Source organism: Rhinatrema bivittatum, chromosome 16 (assembly GCF_901001135.1).
Source record: "Rhinatrema bivittatum chromosome 16, aRhiBiv1.1, whole genome shotgun sequence".
Classification (NCBI taxonomy): Eukaryota; Metazoa; Chordata; class Amphibia; order Gymnophiona; family Rhinatrematidae; genus Rhinatrema; species Rhinatrema bivittatum.
In genome coordinates this window covers 20,429,036-20,435,035 of record NC_042630.1, presented here as the reverse complement: position 1 = coordinate 20,435,035, position 6,000 = coordinate 20,429,036, and positions in this window count along the sequence as shown.

Here is a 6,000-nt window from a genome sequence, read left to right as displayed (position 1 = left end):
GTTCTCGAGCCTGCTGACAGCCCCGGGCTCGGAAACCAGACGCCGGCAAAATTGAGCGTCCGGTTTTCAACCCGACAGCCGCCGGCCGACTTCAAATTTATTATTTTTTTTAACTTTTGGAAAGTTTCTGGACCTCCGACTTAATATCGCCATGATATTAAGTCGTAGGTTGCACAGAAAAGCAGTTTTTACTGCTTTTCTGTGCACTTTCCCGGTGTCCGAAGAAATTAGCGCCTACCTTTGGGTAGGCGCTAATTTCTGAAAGTAAAATGTGCAGCTTGGCTGCACATTTTACTTTCTGTATCGCGCGGGAATACCTAATAGGGCCATCAACATGCATTTGCATGTTGCGGGCGCTATTAGGTTCGGCGGATTGGACGCACGTTTTCGGCCCCTTACTGAATAAGTGGTAAGGGAAAATGCGCGCCCAGTAGCGGGTTAACAGTGCGCTCCATCGGAGCGCACTGTTAACTGCACTGTACTGCACTGTACTGTATCGGCCTGAATGTGTGCTTTCACACGGTCTTGGCGTGGAACGCCTGCTTGCTGGTAGCAAAAGGAGATACAGTCCGCCAACCAGGAGGAAAGGGTCTGTTTTCCCACTGGATTTCCCAATTTGATGTTATTGAAAGAAACAAATAATTGAGTGGATTTTCTGTGGGCTGACGTGCACTCTAGATAAAAGGCTAAGGCACGTTTGCAGTCCAGGGAATGTAGAGCCTTTTCTCCTGGGTTTGAATGGGGCCTTGGGAAGAAAGTAGGTAAGATGATGGATTGATTAAGATGAAATTCCGACACTACCTTTGATAAAAACTTAGGGTGTGTACGGATGACCACTCTGTCATTTAGAATTTTAGTGTATGGCGGGTAGGTGACTAATGCTGTAACTCACTAACTCTACGAGCGGATGTTATAGCGAGAAGAAAAATTACTTTCCAGGTGAGATAGCAGAGCTCACAGGAGTGGAGAGGCTCAAACAGAGGTTTCATGAGCCATCTTAAGACCACGTTAAGGTCCCAAGCAGGGGCCGGAGGGCGCAATTGAGGTTTCAGGTGGAGCAACCCCCTCATGAAGCGGGTGACTAAGGGTTGTGTCGAGATAGAGACATCTACTCCATTGTGGAAGGCAGCTACCGCACTGACATGCACTCTTATAGAGGAAGTTTTCAGACCTGATTCTGACAGATGCCAGAGATAGTCCAGAAACTTCACAGTGGAACAAGTGAAGGGGTCTATGGACATAGACGTGCACCACACCGTAAACCTTTTGCACTTGGAAGGATAAGAGCGTTTCATGGAAGGCTTTTGTGAAGCTACCAGGACTCGGGATACTGACTCTGAAAGGTTAAGGGGTTGAAGTATTAACCTTTCAACATCCAGGCCGTCAGCAACAAGGCCTGGAGATTGAAGTGGCGCAGGCACCTGTTGTTCTGAGTTATCAGAAGCGGATCCTTCCCTAGAGGGATGCACTGGTGAACTGATAGATCCTCGAGGATTGGGAACCAAACTTGGCATGGCCAGTGAGGGGCTTTCAGAATCATTAAGCCCTTGTCCCTTCGTAACTTCACGAGAGTCTTGGAGATGAGTGGAAGTGGTGGGTACGCGTAGAGGAGACCTGTGGACCACGAGAGGGCGAACGCGTACCTCGGCTGTGAGTGAGCGAGCAGAGGTTAACTACTTTGCGGTTGTGGATGGACGCAAAGAGGTGCAGACATGGATAACCCCAATGTTGGAAGATTGAGTCCGCTACCACAGGGTTGAGAGACCATTCGTGCGGATGGAAGGTCCGGCTCAACCTGTCTGCCAGAACATTGTCCACGCCCGCTAAGTAGGTCGCTCAGAGGTAAATCGAGTGGGAAAGAGCCCACGCCCATATCTGTGCAGCTTCCTGACACAGAAGGTAGGAGCCCGTTCCCCCTTGACTGTTGATGTACCACATCGCTACCTGGTTGTCGGTTTGAATCAGGATGGTATTGTTTGAGAGGCAATACTGAAAGACTTTCAGAGCATATCTGATCGCTCGAAGCTCCAAAACATTTATCTGATGTTTGGCTTCCTCTGGAGACCAGGTTCCCTGAGTCTGCAGGTTGTTGACATGAGCACCCCACCCTAGGTTGGAGGCGTCTGTCGTCAGGATAATTTGAGGTTCTGGAGCCTGAAAGGGAACCTCCAGCTGAGAGGAATAGTCGGATGATCCCCACGTCTGTCGAGGTGGGGAGTGTTCTGGCACAGTCAGGAAGTTGAGGTGGTACCCTTGGGACATACCGCTAGGACCCACTGGTCTGAAGTGATCGTGTGCCATATGTTGGTGAAGTGGAACAGTCGACCGCCAACTGGTACGAATGGTAGAGGAGGTTGGCTTATGCTCTCTAGCGAGGAGTCAAAAACCAGCAGCTGGGCCCGGTTGTGGGGCTGGCTGGGACCTCTGAGGTCGGGCTTGCCTGGGCTGACCCTTCTGATAAGGTCTGGTTGGACAACCTCGAGTGGCAGGAGGATAATATCGCCGTGGTTTGAAAGATGGTCATTTGGAGTCCCTTCGGAACGTCCTCTTGGAAGTGGACAGGAAATCAGAAGGTACTGAGGAAAGCTGGTGCAGCGTTTCATGGTGGACTTTAGCTGTGCCACTGTTTCCTGGATCTCGTCCCTGAAGAGATTATCCCCATCGCAGGGTAGGCCAGCTAACCGGTCCTGCACCTCTGGTCTTAGGTCTGAGGACTTCAGCCAGGCCCATCTTCTTGCACTAATCCCTGCTGCAGACACTCTAGAGGCAGTGTCAAAAATATCATAGTGCAGACCTCATGCTTGCCAGTATCTAGGCCTTTGAGCCAGAGCATTAAGTTGATCCTGGAATTGTTCTGGTAAAGATTCAGAGAAATCTTGGATCTTCTTGAAAAGGTGCCTGTTATTCTGAGGCAGCAATGCGAGAAATGAGCATTGAGCCATGGAAGACACGTCTGCCAAATGCATCCAGGGACCTCTGTTTCTTCCCTGGAGGTATGGAGGAATGAGGTTTAGAACGTTGTGCCTTCTTCTGGGCTGACTCCACAACCACAGAATGATGATCCAGCTGTGGCCTTTGAAAACCAGGGGCTGTCTGGACAAGGTAGGTGGCATCTGTCTTTCGGTTGACAGGTGGCACCGAGCCTGGGTGCTCCCAATTCCTCTTCAGCAGGTCAATCAGAATTTCATGAATAAGAATAGACATGATTTCCTTAGGAGCATCAAGAAACTGGAGTACTTCCAGCATCTTGTGCCTTGAGTCCTCTTCTGTCTGAAGCTGAAATGGAATCGGCTCAGACATTTCCTTTATGAAATTAATAAAAGACAGATCCTCTGGAGGAGAACGTCATCTTTCCTCAGGGGGAGAGGGCTCTGAAGGCAGATCATCAGAATCCTGGGAAGAGTCATCGGTCCAAGGATCATAAGGCTGATCCCCAGCTCCCATAGGATCATCAGAGGGAAAAGATTGTGTTAATCCTGAAGGATTAGGCCTGGGCATCGATGGTACTGGAGGAGGCACCGATAGCGGCACCGATGGAGGACGATGCGGTACCAATGGAACCGGTGACATCGACGGGTGAGTCAGTGGCACGATCCCAGATGGCGGTATGCATATCGGTGTTTCTTCATCTTCTGATGATAAAGGTATCGGCGTGGAAGGCGGTGGACATACCGGTATTCTCAGTTCCACCGGTGGAAGAGCACCGATCAGCACATCTAGTCTGCCTAGAAGCGGTGCGAGCACCGAGGGCATCGGGTCGGACACTGGTACTGGTATTGGCGCCGAGGGAGGTTGAAAGCTTTGTTATATACCAGGGTTATAATAAATATTATAGCGGCAGAATAACGGTTCCCTAGAGGAAGAACAAGAGGTGGCTAAGGAGAAAGATAAATCGTTAACTGTCCAGTCCACCTGCTTAGTGACTCAGAACACCCGTTTTAAGAAGGTCCCGAACCATCTAGATAACCCCTGTGATGGCTGAACCATCTCTCATTTCAGTTTCAAGTGGAACCATGTAGAAAAAAATGTTTGTAATAAAGTCGACTTTTTTGTTTTTGGTGTAATAATGTATTTAAAGCAGCTTGTGTGGTTAAAAAAAAAAAATTGTGAAGAGGGAAATCTATTAGAATGCATTCTGTCAAATTTTCACTGTTGTCCTTTCACCGCCAACTTCTTTTTCCTAGCCGCACGTGCAATTATTTCAGCTCTCATCGCTGCTTTTGCTGTCTCCCAACATTGTTTAGGCTCCCTATTAAAACCCCTCATATTCCTTCCACTTGGCTTTCAGATAATCATGAAACCTCTTGTCTTGGAATAAACAGGAAGGCCCTTTCCATCTCCCAGAACGACCACGTCAGGCTCTATCAGTACTGGTGCACGATCTGAGATCTCTAGTGGACCTATCTTTGATCCCAGCACTGGAGAGAAATAATAGTAGAGAATCCGAGTCTCGCTCCCACGAGAAATGTGTAAACTCCGTTTTCCAAAGGGTGCAGTCTCCTCCATACATCCAGTAACACTAAATGCTGGCACCAGCAGGGGATCCCCCATCTCTCGTCTTTCAGAGAAGATGGTTTAGCGGCCTGGTTATCCAGTTCAGTATCAAAGAAGGCATTAAAGTCGCTCCCTAGTGATATTGGAATATGGCTATATTGCGTCAATATATTCACTAACCTGGCAAAAAGAAATAAAAAGATGATTATAAACATTTGGCATATGCACACCCCCCTAAAAAAGTATCTTTGCCAAACAGCTACCTCTTTTAAAAGCACATTTACTGTCTATGAAACCTCCTTAAAGGGCAGAGCTTTATTTAATTAAAATAACTACCCCTGCTTTACGCTGGTTTGAAGAGGCATTAAAAAGAACAAACCCCTTTTTCTAGCTGTTGCTTCCGTGACTTGGAGGGCTCTAGGTCGGTTAAATGGGTTTCCTGTCTCTGTGTGAAATTTCTTCACGGCTTTCAGCAACTTGTGTCGTTGCACCACAAAACCCACCCCACACACATTCAAGGTAAGACGCTCAATGCTTTTAACCCTTAACACATCTGTTTCTCTTTTTATGGAAGCTGACAGGCCCCCAGCACAGACCCACACCCAGCTCATATCATTTAGCCTAAAAGTAAATAACCTGTCCTCCTGGTATTAAACATCCACCAACTAACACTCCCCTTCCCATTTTATTTTTATTTATTTTTTATATACCTACATTCGATCTGAGATATCACATCGGTTTACATTCAGGTGCTGGAGGTATTTCCCTGTCCCCAGAGGGCTTACAATCTAAGTTTTGTACCTGAGGCAATGGAGGGTAAAGTGACTTGCCCAAGGTCACAAGGAGTGACAGTGGGACTCGAACCCTGGCTGTTCCTCCTCCCTTATCCGCCAAATGTCCCCCAATGCCTCCCCCTCCCATCCTTAAAGCCCCTAAACACCCCAAAACAGTAGGACTTCCACTGCCTAAACAGAAGCATTAATCCGAAGGAGAAGAGTAAGATCTGCTCTGGAGGCCCTCCCTATCCAGGCCACTCTGTCAAAAGAAAATCTTCCTGCTCCCCTTAGGGTGAAAGACAGCGCTTTAAATAAGGCCCAAGATTCGAGGTACAAGAGCCAGCAAAGATGAACAGAGTCAGGAAATTCTTCCTTTCTGTAATCGTAAAGCTACGAGGGCGCTCAATGCAGAGCGAGCCTGTGCGCTCAGAACTGTCCGGCAAACATCGGCCCTTAGATTGTGCACGAAAAATTCAGCCTCCTCTGCAGGGTTCAGCAACACAGGGAGCCCCGGATTTGACCCTTTGCATTTTGTTTCTGTTTGCACAAGATATTCTGGGCGGGGAAGAGTCGGAATTAATCATGTTTGACTTGTTTGGGAATGTTTGATATTGTAGTACTGTTAAATGACCACTGGATGGCATTTTTTTTTTTTTTTAAAGAGAGGTGAGCATTGTAATATGTTGTATTAATGTGGTTTGACTTAAGGGGGGAGGGGGGTGAACCTAGA